Source organism: Bison bison, unplaced genomic scaffold (assembly GCF_000754665.1).
Source record: "Bison bison bison isolate TAMUID 2011002044 unplaced genomic scaffold, Bison_UMD1.0 scf7180017864505, whole genome shotgun sequence".
Lineage (NCBI taxonomy): Eukaryota > Metazoa > Chordata > Mammalia > Artiodactyla > Bovidae > Bison > Bison bison.
In genome coordinates this window covers 3,428,261-3,443,858 of record NW_011495062.1, presented here as the reverse complement: position 1 = coordinate 3,443,858, position 15,598 = coordinate 3,428,261, and the positions used below count along the sequence as shown (strand labels likewise).

Here is a 15,598-nt window from a genome sequence, read left to right as displayed (position 1 = left end):
ACACAAGCTAGCAACTCAACAACAAAAATGAACAATTCAACTAGTGCAGAGCATGGCTAGTACTGTTTAAAACCATATATTTTAACTCCAAACTTATGGTTCTTTCCTCCACTACTCTACTTTGTCTTTGTTGGTTTTCTGCCTGCTTCACATTTTTCATGTTTTATCTCCCCAACTCAGCGTCCTTCTCTTGAAAGTCTAATAGCACTTCTTGGGTATCCCTCTATAGGCCTTTTTCTGGCTAAGCAGTCAGTAGCTGGAAAAGAAGAAACATATAAAAAGGCTGATCAGATGTGATCCTGCTGCTCCAAGTATTAGTCCTTTCCTTCATCTTTCCAAAACTTTAGCTAAATCAGGTCCCTTCCTTTCATCCAAGGCTCTTCTGCTCTGTCAACAGCCTTGCGCATGTTTTATCTTTCTTTATAACTCATTGACGGAGAAGGAAATGGCACCCCACTCCAGTACTCTTGCCTGGAGAATCCCATGGGTGGAGGAGCCTGGTAGGCTCCAGTCCATGGGGTCACTAAGAGTCGGACACAACTGAGCGCCTTCACTTTCACTTTTCACTTTCATGCATCGGAGAAGGAAATGGCAACCCACTCCAGCGTTCTTGCCTGGAGAATCCCAGGGACCGGGGAGCCTGGTGGGCTGCCATCTATGGGGTCACACAGAGTTGGACACGACTGAAGCAACTTAGCAGCATACCTCATTGAATCATATGCCATGGCAAGACATGATGGGGTTGGATAAAATTGGTAAAGTTGTTCTGTGTCAGTCAAAATTATAATGTTTTTTGTCTATATCTAAAGGAAGACAATTTACAAGAAGAGCAAGGGAAAACGATGCTATGGACTATGGGATAAAAGTTGAGGTATTTACTCTTTGTCTAACCGGCAAATATTTTCTTAATCATCTAACCTATACTGCTTTTTCCCTGTCGTGTGATACACTGTAAAACACTTTAGCCAAGAGACACAATTAATTAAATTTAAATGAGGCCCTTAATTTCTCTAAGACTCAGTTTCCAAACCCATAGTGTGAGAATTCTGAATTTATCATATTTACCTAAAGAGTGTCTGTGAGTTACCAAATATCATAAAACCTGTAAGGTGTTACATAAAGAAAATAATGATCAGCTTACTAGTTAAAACAGGTAAATAACTCTCTGCTGGGGGAAAAAATAGTAAATTGCCAAAATAAAAGGCACTAAACAAATACTAAGTACTCCTGGTAAAGAAATATTGCTTGCATTAGCCAAATCTGTTTGTCCAATTTCTGTGATGCTTTTTCTTGCTTCTCTAGAACTCTAATTGAAAAAGCAATGACATTCCTCAGTTTGGAGAGCCTGTCACATTAACATATTGATCAGTGATGGCTTTTCCAAGGGCCTTATGTGGAAATATCCATTCACAAGGAGCTTATTATATAAAGAGCATGAAATAAATAAATAAGAATGGCCATCTTTGTCATTTTCCAGCTGTCTTCACTGAAGTAAGGAATCAGTTTTTGTGGTTAAAGGTCTAACAACTTCTGATCTTAACCATTAGTACCAGACAAAAGATTAAGGCTCCACTGATTTACTGCCAAAGCCCAGAGAGGTATTTCAGAGATTTGTCTTTAAACCTCCAAACCTTGATAATGCACCCCATTAATATAATAAATTTGAGTATATACTCCTTAATATATGCACTTCATGGTAAATTACACATATACTATTATATTTGTATATTATGCACTTTAGAAAACATACAAAATGTTAAAAGGGTGAAATAAAAGTATATAAATACAAAGCTCTTATTGAAGAGCACCTGAATAGTCTTACTGACCTCCATGCAGTATGTGAACCCACATAAGAGATTTATCTTCTATCACATCAAGGAGCTATACTACTAACAGTGGTGGGTATCACCTGCTTGTGCTGTCCTGTCCAAAATAATAACTATGTTTCATCCTGTATGCTTATGATAATAGCACTCATAAGAGACAGACCTCTTCTCCACTGTACACATTTGTTCATTACCCACTGGAACACTGGGGCATTGTCTGATGTCCACATTTCTCAGTGGGCATTGATTGAGCTGGAGCCTCTGGTGATTTATCAGCCTTTCCAGATGATATAGTCAACCTCACATGCCTTCCTTCTCTACAATTTACTTTTCTTTGGGGGCTGAAAATACTGCCATTTGGTTGAAAGTACTTGCATGCCTTTGCAGCAAAATATTTTCACTAGCAAAGAGAAAAGAAGCAAACCCAGCATCTGGGACTGTAACCCAAAAGGTAGTGCTGAAAAATACCCAAATACATATTAACTTTAGAAAGTACTTACCAAATGTAATTTTATAAACTATTAAATTTCTTGGCAACTTCCTTTTTCCTTTAATTTTATATTCTGTTCTTTACTAAGCCATTTTAAATTTTAACACAAAAGTAATGTTTTACATTATGAGCACCACATAAATGAATGCCATTCAGGAGATAATCCATGCTTACTCTATTTCTGTGGGTATTCTCATTACACACAGGATATTGATCACCTAGGTGTAGGAACTTGAGAATAAAGAATGAGGACTCAAATGGGGGATGGGGATTCAGCCAAGTTCCTACCAAGACCCTCAAGGGCCAACTGTGGGACTTTGGCAAGTCACTTAACTTCTATGAATCTCACTGAATACTATCAATTCAAGTACTGAGGACTGGGGACAATTCATGGCTACCAACAGTCTTCTTTCTAAGTCACACCTCAAAGCCCTTATCTTGTGAATCCAGAGCAACAGATCTCAAAGGAGGCCTAGCAATCATCAAACAACATATTAAAAATGAGGAAACAGAGGACCACAAAGTTTGACTACTTGCCAAACTCATAAAGCTAGTATTTTCAAACACCAGAAATGATGGTCTTGATTTAAGGAGGCAAATTGTCTAACAAATAAATGAATTCTCCCTGAAAGTCCTCAATAAGTCAAGAATTAAACCTGTGTCCCAAGTACAAGTTCACAGCTCTTTGCACAGTATACATCTTTGTCACTAGTCCTTACACATACTAGGGGCTTAAAGCATTCTTGTTAAAATAGGCTGAAGCGTTCTAGCTGAAGGGCTACTTTGAAGCTGTTATAGATTGCATTCTCATCCCTGCCTCTTCAAGCCTAGTCCATTTTCTAAGTATTTTCCAGTGACTTTAGAGAAGGTTTATATGCATGTGGGTATTTTTCAGCATTGCCTCTGATAATAGGGAGTTTGAATCAAACTCCATCTGTTGCTATAACCAACATTTATTGTGCAGTTCTTAAAAGGGCTGCTCTCTACGTGAGCTGTTTTCTTTCCAGTTTAAATAGCTAAAATACTCTGAGGCTTCCAACCCCATTTGTAGTTTGCATCTGACCCCCTCCTGCCTCTTCAGCCTCCTCATCTCACCTCTATCTCTTTTCAGATTCTTAGCTCACTATTACCCAATCATCACTCACACATGCTCAAATCTTTCCCTTACTAAAATCAAGTAAAACAAGGTGAAACAGTTTCCATTCTGTGCATTCCTTCTGCTGTACCTCACCCTCCTTCCTTAAGGCACAAACCTCTTAATAAAGTTGTCTGCACACTGTGTCACTTATTCTCGGTTTCTGCTCTTACCTTCACCTACTACAATCTGGCTTCTGCCTCCAGAACTCCAACAAAACTGCTTTCCCTCAAATCACAACCAGTCCTTGGTTGTTAAATCCACTTGGCATTTTCAAGGCCTTCCTGACACACTGCATTGTTTCGGGTTTTTTTCCATCATCTTTCATTGAAGTATAGTTGATTTACAATATTGTGTTAATTTCTGCTGTTAAAAAATGACTCGGTTATACATAGATTCTTTTCCATTTTGGTTTGCCATAGGATACTGAATATAGTTCCCTGTGCTATACAGTAGGACCTTGTTGTTTATCCATTCTGTATATAAAAACTTATCATCTGCTAAACGCAACCTCCCAGTCCATTCCTCCCCCAAGCCCCTCCCTTTAGGCAACCATCAGCCTGCTCTCTGTGCTGGTGATTCTGTTTCTGTTCCACAGACAGGTTGATTTGCAACACTGCACACTGCTGATGTGCCTTTTTTACCTGGATCCAATGACCAGTATTCCTTGAGTTTCCAACCTCCTGAGACACTCTTTATGTTTCGGGCTCCCTTATTTACCTTACTCCTTAAGTTTTGATATTGCCCAAGGTTCTGTTCTAATTCTTCTTTGTACACAGTGATCATATCCATGACCTCAGTGATCTTCTACACAGTAGTGAATGCCAAGTTCGCCTCTCTAAGCCAGGCTTATGGAGACTGCCTACCAGAAACCTTCACTTATCAGAGTGGTGGATACTCCAGGGTTCCACCCCAGATCCCTTCTTCAGATCTGGCATAGCTATCCTACTCTCCTCCATCTACTTGCAATATCGGCTGCTAACGGCTCACAGCTATGTCCCTCACTGGCTGGACACTGGCCTGTTCTGAGAACTGTGCCATTCAAGTTCTCTTGTGCATTAAAGTTATGCCCTCTTCTGGAAGGCAGGCACAGAAAAATGGTTCATGTGGGGATAGAAAGACCAGGCCCTTTTGCCTCCATGTTCAGTACCATGAAGTGGCATCCAGAGCTCCAGGTTGAACTGGCTGACTTCTCATTCCAAATCTGCTTTTCCCTCTGTCCATTCTTCCTCTCATCACTTCTCTATAGGATTATCTCTAACGAGAACCCCCAATAAATCTTCTATGTTCAAACTCTCCATTTCAGAGTCTCCATTGCACAGAACCATCAATTGAAAACTCACCACACCCCACTACAAATTTATACAAACTATTGTTCCTTATTTAAAACTTTACTATTTAATAGAAGGAGAAGGCAATGGCAACCCACTCCAGTACTCTTGCATGGAAAATCCCATGGATGGAGGGGCCTGGTAGGCTGCAGTCCATGGGGTTGCTACGAGTCAGACACGACTGAGCGACTTCACTTTCACTTTTCACTTTCATGCATTGGAGAAGGAAATGGCAACCCACTCCAGTGTTCTTGCCTGGAGAATCCCAGGGACAGGGGAGCCTGGTAGGCTGCCGTCTATGGGGTCGCACAGAGTCAGACACAACTGAAGCGACTTAGCAGCAGCAGCATTTAATAGAAACCATATCTTCAAAAGTCATATCAGGACTCAGGGGCAAAGGCAGAGATCTCCAAACAGCTATATTTTCCTTAACTTGTCAGGCTTGAGCAGAGTTTAAACTAGCCCAGCCCTTTCCAGGCCCCAGTCAATTCTGTTGGAAATTGTCTGCACTTCATTCAAGGACCTAATTCAAGCATAATCACAGCTTCTACCTCCTCTTTTTCCATCTACTTTAAGATTTACCATCTCAGTATATGGCACCATCATACACTCAGGTGATCAGGTCACATACTCAAGAACAATCCTTAACTTCTTCCCCTTATCTCAACTACTCACCAAGTCATATCAATCCCATTTCCCCAATATCTTTCAGGTTAATCTTTTTTTTTTTTTCCTCCATTTTTACTATAACTTCCTTATTTAAGGAAAACATTTCCTTTCCAAGACTACTGCAGGGCATCCCAACCAGCTAGCCAGGGCTAGAAGTTGATCATCTCACCCTTGGGCTGGCTATATGGAGCCTGAGGTTTGCAGGACATACCATTACAGAAACTCATGTCCATATGCCCATCACACAGTGAGGCCAAACAATACCAAAACGTCGGAATTTGGAGCAGAGACAGGTTTATTGAAGGCCATGCAAGGAGACAGGTGGCTCGTGCCTTAAAAACCCCAAATTCCCCAAAAGCTTGCAGCAAAGCCCTTTTCTAGGAAAGGTGAGAGAGATGCGTGGTTAATTGTTGTGAACGTCTTGGTGTCAGATCCTTTGTTCTTGAGGTCAGGTCACAGTCAGCTAATCATGTTCCTATAAATCTTCACCAAACAAATGTTATTCTCTGTTTTGACAAGAAAGGGCAATGTCACAAGACACAACTTTCACCCTCCGAGGTCCTGGTCTTGGCTCAGAGGAGGCAGAGCCCAGCTAGCAGTACGCTCAGTGCCAGGTCCCCAAACCCTGCTCACCTGTCATCACTGAGGGAGCCAGGTGCCTAGGACCCAACTGGCCCTCAAGCTCCTCAAACCACTGGCACCATGGGGACAGGTCTCTCAGACTATGACCCAAGTAGACAGCTGCTGTCATTAGGTTGCAGAGACAGGGATGAGGGAGAGGTTCACTGCCACCTCAAGGTCTGGGCCGAGACAGTGTGTGGACTTGGCATGGGCAGCTCCAGAGCCCTGCGGGACACAGCCCCCAACCTGTTCCCTTGGCTCCAGCTCACCTGATGATCCTGAGGAGAGAAGGTCAGGATCCGCCTCTTACCTCACTCTCAGCCTGAAGACCACCTCTCCTCTGACTGTTGGCTGAAATTAGCCCACTTGTGCTTAGTCACTCAGACATGTGCAACTTTTTGTGACCTCATGGACTATAGTCTGCCAGGCTCCTCTGTCCATGGGATTCTCCAAGCAAGAATACTGGCGTGGGTAGCCATTCCCTTTCCAGAGGATCTTCCCAATGCAGGAATCGAACTGACATCTTCTGCATTGCAGGTGGATTCTTTATTGTCTGAGCCACCAGGGAAGCCCCATGGGCCCACTAAGGGTCACTTACTGACAACTGGTCACTTGATACAGGGGCCCACTGTTGTGCCAATCAATGGCTGAACAGGACCACTAACGGTCACTCATTGACAGTTGATCGCTTGGGGGAGGGGTCCACTGCAGTACCAACCAATGACTGAGCAGAACCACTAACGGTCATTTATTGACAGTTGGTCGCTTGGGGGAGGGGCCCACTGCATTACCGACCAATGGCTAAGCAGGACCACTAACAGTCCCGGGGTAACTGCTGCCTGGTAACAGGGTGTGGGGTAATGGCACATACTAACAGCTGCGTGCTAAGGGCTGTGCACAGCCAAGCTCTATTATAATATCACTCATTTGCATCTATCCAAGAATAACCTCTCAGGCTTCCAAATTACCACCAGGGTCCTGCCATTTGTCATACAATATTATCATTTTCTGTCTATGTCATGCTGCAAAAAAAGACAAGAAACTGCTCTTGCCACTTCATCCCAGTTGGTCCCTCTGCCACAGGTTTCCTCCTCCCTATGCTAGATGGTAAGTCCACAGGAACTCAGGAACTCAGTACTTTTTTTGTCTTTCTGTTTCCCAGAGTTCAGCCTAAGACTGGCATATAGTAGTCACCAAATATAATATTTATTGAATAAATCAATAAACTAGTCAATCCATCCTCCAAAAGAAGTAATGAAGCAGAGTTTGAAAAGGTAAAGGGGTAATAATGAAATAAGAACAGGAAAGGAAAAGAAATCAGTTTCTCATCCTTCCAACAATCTTGTGATTGGTGCTGAACAGACTGCTACAAAGAAAAATCTATTTTAGAAGATAAGAGAAATGTTGGTAAAGTCCTGGAAAACAAGGTTTTAAATTACAGCCACATTTTGTCCTTTTTAGTGTGTAATCTCTAAGAGGGTTTATAATACCAGCTTGTGCAATGAAATAGTTCACCTGGCAGATGAATCAATAAACACAAATTAACAACAATAATTAAGGAGGAAAAAGTAGGCAGGAGACAGAACTAGAATTGCTAAGTAAACTTCATTTGAGGCAAATCCCTGTCTGGAATGGAAGTTTTATAACTTTGGTCCTGCTTGTTGTATTATAATTCTTTTTGACAGTGGAAAAGCACTGGGCAAAAAGTGGAAAAGTAAGTGCTCATGTCCCAGCTCAACTATGTACTAGGAAGGAACTTAACTTCTTTGAACTCACATGTCTTTGCCTGCAGTAAGAAAGGATTAGATTGGATGGTGTTTAGTTCCACTTCCAGCTCCAAAATTCTATTCTGATATGTCCTATGTTCTTTTTAGTTCTCTGAAAGTGTTAGTCACTGATCATGTCTGACTCTTTGGGGACCCCATGGACTGTAGCCTGCCAGGCTCCTCTATGCATGGGATTTCCCAGGCAAGAATACAGAAATGGGCAGCCATTCCCCTCTCCAGGGGAACTACCTGACCCAGGAATCGAAGCAGGGTCTCCTGAATTGCAGGCAGATTCTTTACCAGCTGAGCTACCAGGGAAGCCCTGGTTCTCAGAACATCTGCCAGTTCTCTGAATATCTGCCAATTCACTGTTTTCTGAAAACAGGAAAATGAATTCAAACTGGCTAGTGTTTTGTTAGTGTTATCTAAAAATAAACTTCAAAATAGGGATCAGGAAACTACTCCATGGAAGCTTTTTACAAGCACCAATTTCAGCCTTCTTCTTCATCTCTTAAAGTATGTGTTTCAAACAGGAAAGATAATGAGAGACCAGACATACTTATTTACCAAGCTGATCTATGGAAGAAAAGGAGAAAATAAAACATGGAAATTTAGACAACTGTTGACTCAAGGGATCACAAAAGAAAGACGTCTCAGAAACTAGAAATGGAAATGGAAATCCAATGGCTACTGGCAAGTAATAACAGGATCTAATCAAGGATTAATTATCCTTCCTCTTCCACTACCTTGTTCCTATTAGGAAGAGATGAAGTAGATAAGGCAAGTTTGGTGTTCCAGAAGTATATGGCCTCACTTTCCTGTATAAACTACATCATATCACTTTACCCATTTATAAGTTCTGTTCTGGCTATCTATATTTACTGGTAAATTTCCAGGAGACCAGTGTTACTATTTCCTTTTTCTCTTGCTTAAAAGAAAGGTACATTCATATCAAAATGTTTATATCTTGAGCAAATATATTTTTCATTCTTTTGAGGGGGGTGAAATATGAAAGAGAATCACCTGAATAAAAATTTGGACCATTCCTAAGATGTGGCCATCTGGCAAATGCCTCGAGGCATTAGAATTCAGTTATGAGTTGGAGATCAAGAGAAATGTAGCCAAAAAATATAACTCAAACATATGCTCTTCCTAACAAAGTAAATAAAACCATTAATTCCTACTTTAAGAGAATTCTCCTCTGCAACCAGACACACTGAAAGAAGCCCAAGGGCTCTTTGAAAAAGTCTTATTAGTGGTGACATTAGAAGAGCTCTGGCCCTTTGCAAAAAAGTAGGCCCTTCATTGGGAATAAACCCATCTCACTGCCAACCTTTGTAGAGGTGCACACCCTTGGCCATCTTTCCACCAAAACAGATTCGCCACATGAGAGAAGAGTGAGTTCTCTACTGAGGAGCCATCTTTAAGCCTGGCATATCAGTATTTCTAGGAGCAAAGTTGCCAGTGATCTTTTGTTTGCTATTTAGAAAAGTTTACTTTCCAGTCGGCTGGGATGCTAGTGATGTTTCCATTAAAAACATACCCCTTAACTCTCAAAGCTCAACTTTGATCAATAACTTTATTCTAAGTAGCAAAACGTCTAATGAGAAGAGCAAGCCTTACATCATTTATTTTCTATGGACAACACCATACAACCAGCTTGTTAGTTGCTGTTGATTTGCTCCTCGGGAAGCCATGTCCGGACGCGGCAAAGGCGGCAAAGGCCGGGGGAAAGGCGGCGCTAAGCGCCACCGCAAGGTTCTGTGCAACAACATCCAGGGCATCACTAAGCCTGCTATCCGCTGCCAGGCTCGTCGTGGTGGTGTGAAGCGCATCTCTGGGCTCATTTGCAAGGAGACCCGTAGGGTCCTAAAAGTATTTCTGGAGAACGTGATCCGGGACGCGGTCACCTACACCAAGCACGCCAAGCGGAAGACTGTCACCGCCATAGATGTGGTCTAGGCTCTCAAGCGCCAGGGCCGTACCCTCTACGGTCTCGGCGGTTAAGCTTTCCGATTTGCCCTCAGGAGCTTGATTTTTTTGTACCCAACTTGCATTCACTCTTCACCAGTCCTGCAAGGTGGGTCTATACCACTAGCAATCTCATTTGACACCAAGGGAACCTCCTCAAGTGATACTGTTCACCCAGAGGAAGTCAAGGTAATCCCTCTCAAGTAGTAATGGGTAACAAATTCTCCATTTGGCCGTGAGCAAATGGAGTTCAGAGGTGAGATGTTTTACCAAAGATCACTGCAAACAGGAGGGGCATATTTCCAGGGGTGAGAAGATAAAGTTATGGCCAAAATGTCAAATTCAAAGGCAAGCAGTGTTTTACATGTAATGACTGATTTTACCTTCATTATATGAGACTTGGAACTGCTCAATACAGATGTACTTTAAATAAAATTTAAAAAAAAAAGTACAAGGAGAAAAGTGAAAAATAAATTTAAAAAATAACAAAACATTACTCCCCCCCAAAAAAAAGGGAAAAATAAAAGTTATAAAAGAGCAAGAGGGTCACAGTTTAAACAACAGCAAATAGAAGGAAGCCAAGCAATAGGCTGGCTAGATAATTATAGACAAGTCATTTCACTTCCCTGATTATCTTTCAAAGATTCTAGAATGCACATATTCCTCCTGTGGACATCTGTAAGAAGCCTGTAAAGTGACAACACTGAAATCTGAAAAAGTCTGAATGTCCCATAATTGCAAGCTGTTACTATTACCAACATTCCAATCCAGTTCAACTTCCTTTCCCTGAAATTCTAAATGTAAACTTGAAACATAACCACAGCCAACTTTTCAAACTTTTCTCAACAACAAGGCATCCTCTGTAGCCCTAATATTACAGATCTCCCAGGGGTAACTTGAAAGAAACAAGAAATGAGGTTGGAAAAATGAAGATCAATACAGACCTGATGTTCATAATAAATCCAAGTTCAATGTGGGACAACTCCTAAACCCTATCTGTCAAAAAGAAGATTATCACCGCCCATGATAACCAGGAAAGTAGGGCCACCTGTGGTGAAAACTCAAGATCAGTGACCTCTTGTCACACTGTACTAAAAGTCATAATTTAAGATTTTTAGAAACTTTAAAACACTAATCACCTAAAATATAAGCAGAATAAACCCAAGTTATTTCTGAAACAATTTATATCACATCCAACTTCTGTTTTGTCTTTTGTTATCACTTCCTCCCAACAACCCCCCCCAATTAAAAACAAACTTAAATGGGGCTCACAGGAAGTAACAGGATTCTGTTGGAAAACAGTAAAAAAAATGGCACATATCTTCTTTGTTTTCAGGGTGGGTCTGTGTATACATCTCTGTATGTTTCACACTTGCTAAGAACTCAGTTTGTACAATGAATATATGGCCTTCGGGGCCTTGTTAAAAGGGCTCCTTAACCAAAGATAATTAATTCTGTTAAGTATTTTTCTTTAACACATATATAAAGATACAAACCACTTATGTCCAAGGGGAGCTGCCACCTCCTTCTGCTTCCCTCTGTCTTCCATATACCAATTCTGGCACAGTACCCACGGCGCAGTCAAGGTGGGACTCAGCTTTCACTCCCGAGGAAGTCTTCCCAAGCCTATTTTTGGAACTGCCACCCAACATTATGTGACATATATTAAATGTACTCATGTCCCACTTTAAATATGTGTGTGTGTATGTGTGTGTGCGTGTTGCTACAAAGATTTTGCAATGTTTTCAATAATTCAGTTTTTGAACTTTGGTTATAAGTAACTCATTTTTTCAGGGATTATTAAGAAGTGAGAAAATCTAACTTACAAACTCTTTTCAAATGTAATATAATTTTTTAGAGCTTAGCATGGAACAAAACGTGAAACTGGTACAATATTATGTTTCACAAACATCTTTTTAAACTTCATTTTATATTGGAGTACAGCTGATTTACAATGTGGTGATAGTTTCAGGTGGACAGCAAAGGGACTCAGTCTAAAATATACATGTATTCTCTCCCTCCCATCAAGGCTTCCACATGACACTGAGCAGTTCTTTGTGTTATAAAGTAGGACCTTATTGGTTATCCATTTTAAGTTAGTGTGTACATGTCAAAATTTAATTAAGTATTGGTTAATTTTGATTTTTCATATTTCATCCGTAGCCACTGATTTATACATTTTTGTCCATGCCCTGTGTCTATTACTCTCATCGTCAGGGTCTTATATGTAGTTAACCTGGGTTTTATTTTATTATCATATACTTAGGCATGTATTATTTAAATCATGCATTCTAAATGAGGGAAATTATACCCCTAAGAGGATGAAAACTGGTTACTGGGGAATTAAAAATCTTACTAAAATTGTGTATGAAGCACACATATACAGATAGAACATAAACAGTAGATCTGTAATATAAATTTCCATGGAGTAGGGGGCAATTAGAAAAAAAAATTCTAGAAAAGTTCTTGGGGAGCATAATGGCAAAAAGGCTGAGAAATACTGCTTTGGAATGTACTCATGTGCTTTATATACATCTGTTTGATTTTCCTAATGCAGCTGATGCTATTTAAGAATAAGGATTACATCTTCTACTTTTCCTGAATGTTTATACCACCTGCTCAAAGGTCCCAACTTTTTTTGTTTTCCACCCTCCTGAGAAAACATTGCAGTCTAATTTTATGCAACTTTGAATTATGCAAATCTGAAAGAATGTCATAATAAATACCCAAGGTTCAAAATGTGAAATAATGCACATTTCTTCAAACTAAAAATTTGACAAGAATTGCCTGGCTTCAAAGCTGGTAAAAGCCACGTGAATTGATAATCAAGTTTACTGCCAGGTGGTAGCATTCTAAGCATAGAAATTCCTTCTATCTTTTGTAGGGGACAAATTATGTGTAGGAGAGGGACACTTCTCTCCAACAAAATCATTGTTTTCATTTCAGAATCTATTGAAGAATACATGCAGTGACTCAATATATAACTATTATGATTATATTTCTCTTTATAATTATATATAGTATGTAACCATAAAAAAATTATATATACCAAAAAGTAAGTTTGGAGATGCCTGAAAAAAATCTGTGTAACTATTACACATAAACTTATACAGCAGAGTCTATTTTGGCCATTAAATTATCATGTCCACTTTTCTTTATTGCCTATGGCCAAGGATTTGGCTATCACTGTGGCAGGGCTATCTGCCATGTGGGATACTGATTTGACTAGACTTCAGGCTACATATACCACTGGGGACAATCAGCAGAAGTAAGAGCCAAGAAGCACACCTTAATGTCATCTAGAACACTGGGCTCTCTGCACCTGGCCCAGTGCTTGGCACATAGTAGAAATGAAAATGAATTACTTGTTAAACAGATGTAAGATCTTGGTCACAGCCTTGCAGTAACACTTGATGCTGAAAGGCAACCACATGCCTATTGTAATGATAATATATAGCCCCATTTATTACAGAAAGACATTTATAACTTCATCAAAATGTGATGCCAAGCCTGTTGACGGGATCCTGGTACACTGTGAAAACCATAACAGTGTTATCAATATGAGGCACAATACTGGGAAAGGAAGATCCAAGTTCAGGTTCCCTTCCATTCACTCTCACTGAGACCTGAGGTGAGTCACTTGTGTCTCTGCACCTTGATTTGCCCATTAATAAAATGAGGGCACTGGATAAGTGGCCCCAAAGGACCAAGAGAGTTTGAAATTTTATGAGTTTTATGCTAAATAAAAGCTTATCAGCAATTTATTATGGTCTGTTCTGTTCTGGATTTGAATTTCCAATCTATATTCCTGAGCCCAATAAAGAAGAATCTGTTTTAAAAGTCCTAATATTTTTGCCTCTGAATTTTGCATAGTAAGCAGAGACTAAATTCCACCACATGTTTACAATGTTATGGACTTATATCATTTAAAAAAAAAAAAAGGTACCTTCACATGTAATTCAATGTAATAATCATAAGTTTTGCCTAAAGAAAGGAATGACAAATTCCTGAATTTAAAGGTGCTTATAATTATTGAAGAAACAAAAACTAGGTATGTAAAACAATCAAATAACAATAAGGCATGATATCTGTTTAAATGCTTAATTGAATGAGCTCAACAGCAAAAATATAAGGTACTAATTAGTGCTAAGAGTGGTCAAACTGGGAAAGGTCAATGTTTACAGAATTTCTGAAAAATTCAATGAAATCTCTTCAGTCCTTTATAGACTAGACTCATCCCTAACTTGTCCCTTCACCTGGGTAATCATTCCCAGTTCCTTCCATCATTTCTCTTACATAAACCAACCTGGTCTGGACTCTTCCCATCTCTCCTCACTACCTTCATCCTTGTTCAAAACAGGTCAGTCAGGACTAAGATAAACTGGTTATCGTGTTCCTTTCCAAAGGAAATTAGTGTGAACAAATGAAAGCCATGTAGTGAGGGAAAATACATTCAACACTACAATCTGGCTTCCAAATTGCGCTTAAAATACAAAAGCCATATGAGTTGGAACAAAATGACTTACTCTGTGGTTACCATGCACCGAGCAGGCTGTACCACTTCATCTTGGCACTGTTTGAAGAAACTCGTCCTGAATACCATTTGGACAGAACCCAAGGTGTTCATGCCCCAGTGAGAAGCACAAATCATTAAAAGAAAAATGTGGAAAGCAGTTTTCCCACTGATGTGTAATTTCTCAGTGTTATCGCCAGCACAGAGAAATGCTTTGAAGGTGAACAAAAGCTAATATGAAGCACTGCAGAAAACACTAGTGGTACGTGTTAATGCACCTACCCTCTCTGAAGTTTCCATAGTGTATTCCTATTCCTCTACAACACCATCTGTAGAGATGACATGGTGCTTAGACACATCTGGGATTTCACCCAAGTATGGCGTCTTTTCATGCCCCTAATATGGTGAGCGCTGCTGCTGCTGCTAAGTCACTTCAGTCGTGTCCGACTCTGTGTGACCCCAGAGACGGAATCCCCGTCCCTGGGATTCTCCAGGCAAGAACATGGAGTGGGTTGCCATTTCCTTCTCCAATGCATGAAAGTGAAAGTGAAAGTGAAGTCGCTCAGTTGTGTCTGACTCTTCAGGACCCCATGGACTGCAGCCTACCAGGTTCCTCCATCCATGGGATTTGCCAGGCAAGAGTACTGGAGTGGGGTGCTATCGCCTTCTCCGAATATGGTGAGCGCAAGAGTCATCAAATCACAAGTTGGTAAAATTCTTGTGATTTCTACACAAGGGAGGTATTACCAAGGGAGGTATCAGTGCTGTCAAAGCTGGGAATAAATGGAGTTTCTGACCATACTTTCCATCTAAGTCTAATTATGGAGAGGACGAACACTTGGAAAGAGAAAGAGTTTTATGAACAAAGTCCTTGGGCCAGAGATTGAGTGGTTAATGTGTGGAAGGCTATTGCCCACCTCCTCAGACTGGGGCTGTCCCTTTAGAGAAGAAGCTGCAGGCAGTAGCTGAAGAGGTTGATCTTCTGCGAGACCCTATAAGATGCACAGCACAACAGAGCTGGTGTGTGTAGTACAGGTGACAAAAGGGACACTGATCGGAAATCCAGCCATCCTATTTTTTCATGCCACATCTCTGATCTAAACCCTTGACATGATACTTTCAGAGCTTTAGGACATATCACTTTATAACATTTAGTGTTCCCATGGCGGGTACTGGCAGTAGTGGAGGAAGGAGACGTTCCCAAATGAATTCATAAGCAGAGAACATCAACACTGGAACAGAAGCAAGAGAAGAAAAACGCAGTGGCCGTTACATC

At 40.6% G+C, this 15,598-nt stretch overlaps 1 pseudogene; it reads left to right on the top strand.

Moving 5' to 3' along the window:
- Positions 1-9,533: 9,533 nt before the first annotated feature.
- Positions 9,534-9,845, top strand: LOC104980635 (annotated as a pseudogene).
- Positions 9,846-15,598: the final 5,753 nt, after the last annotated feature.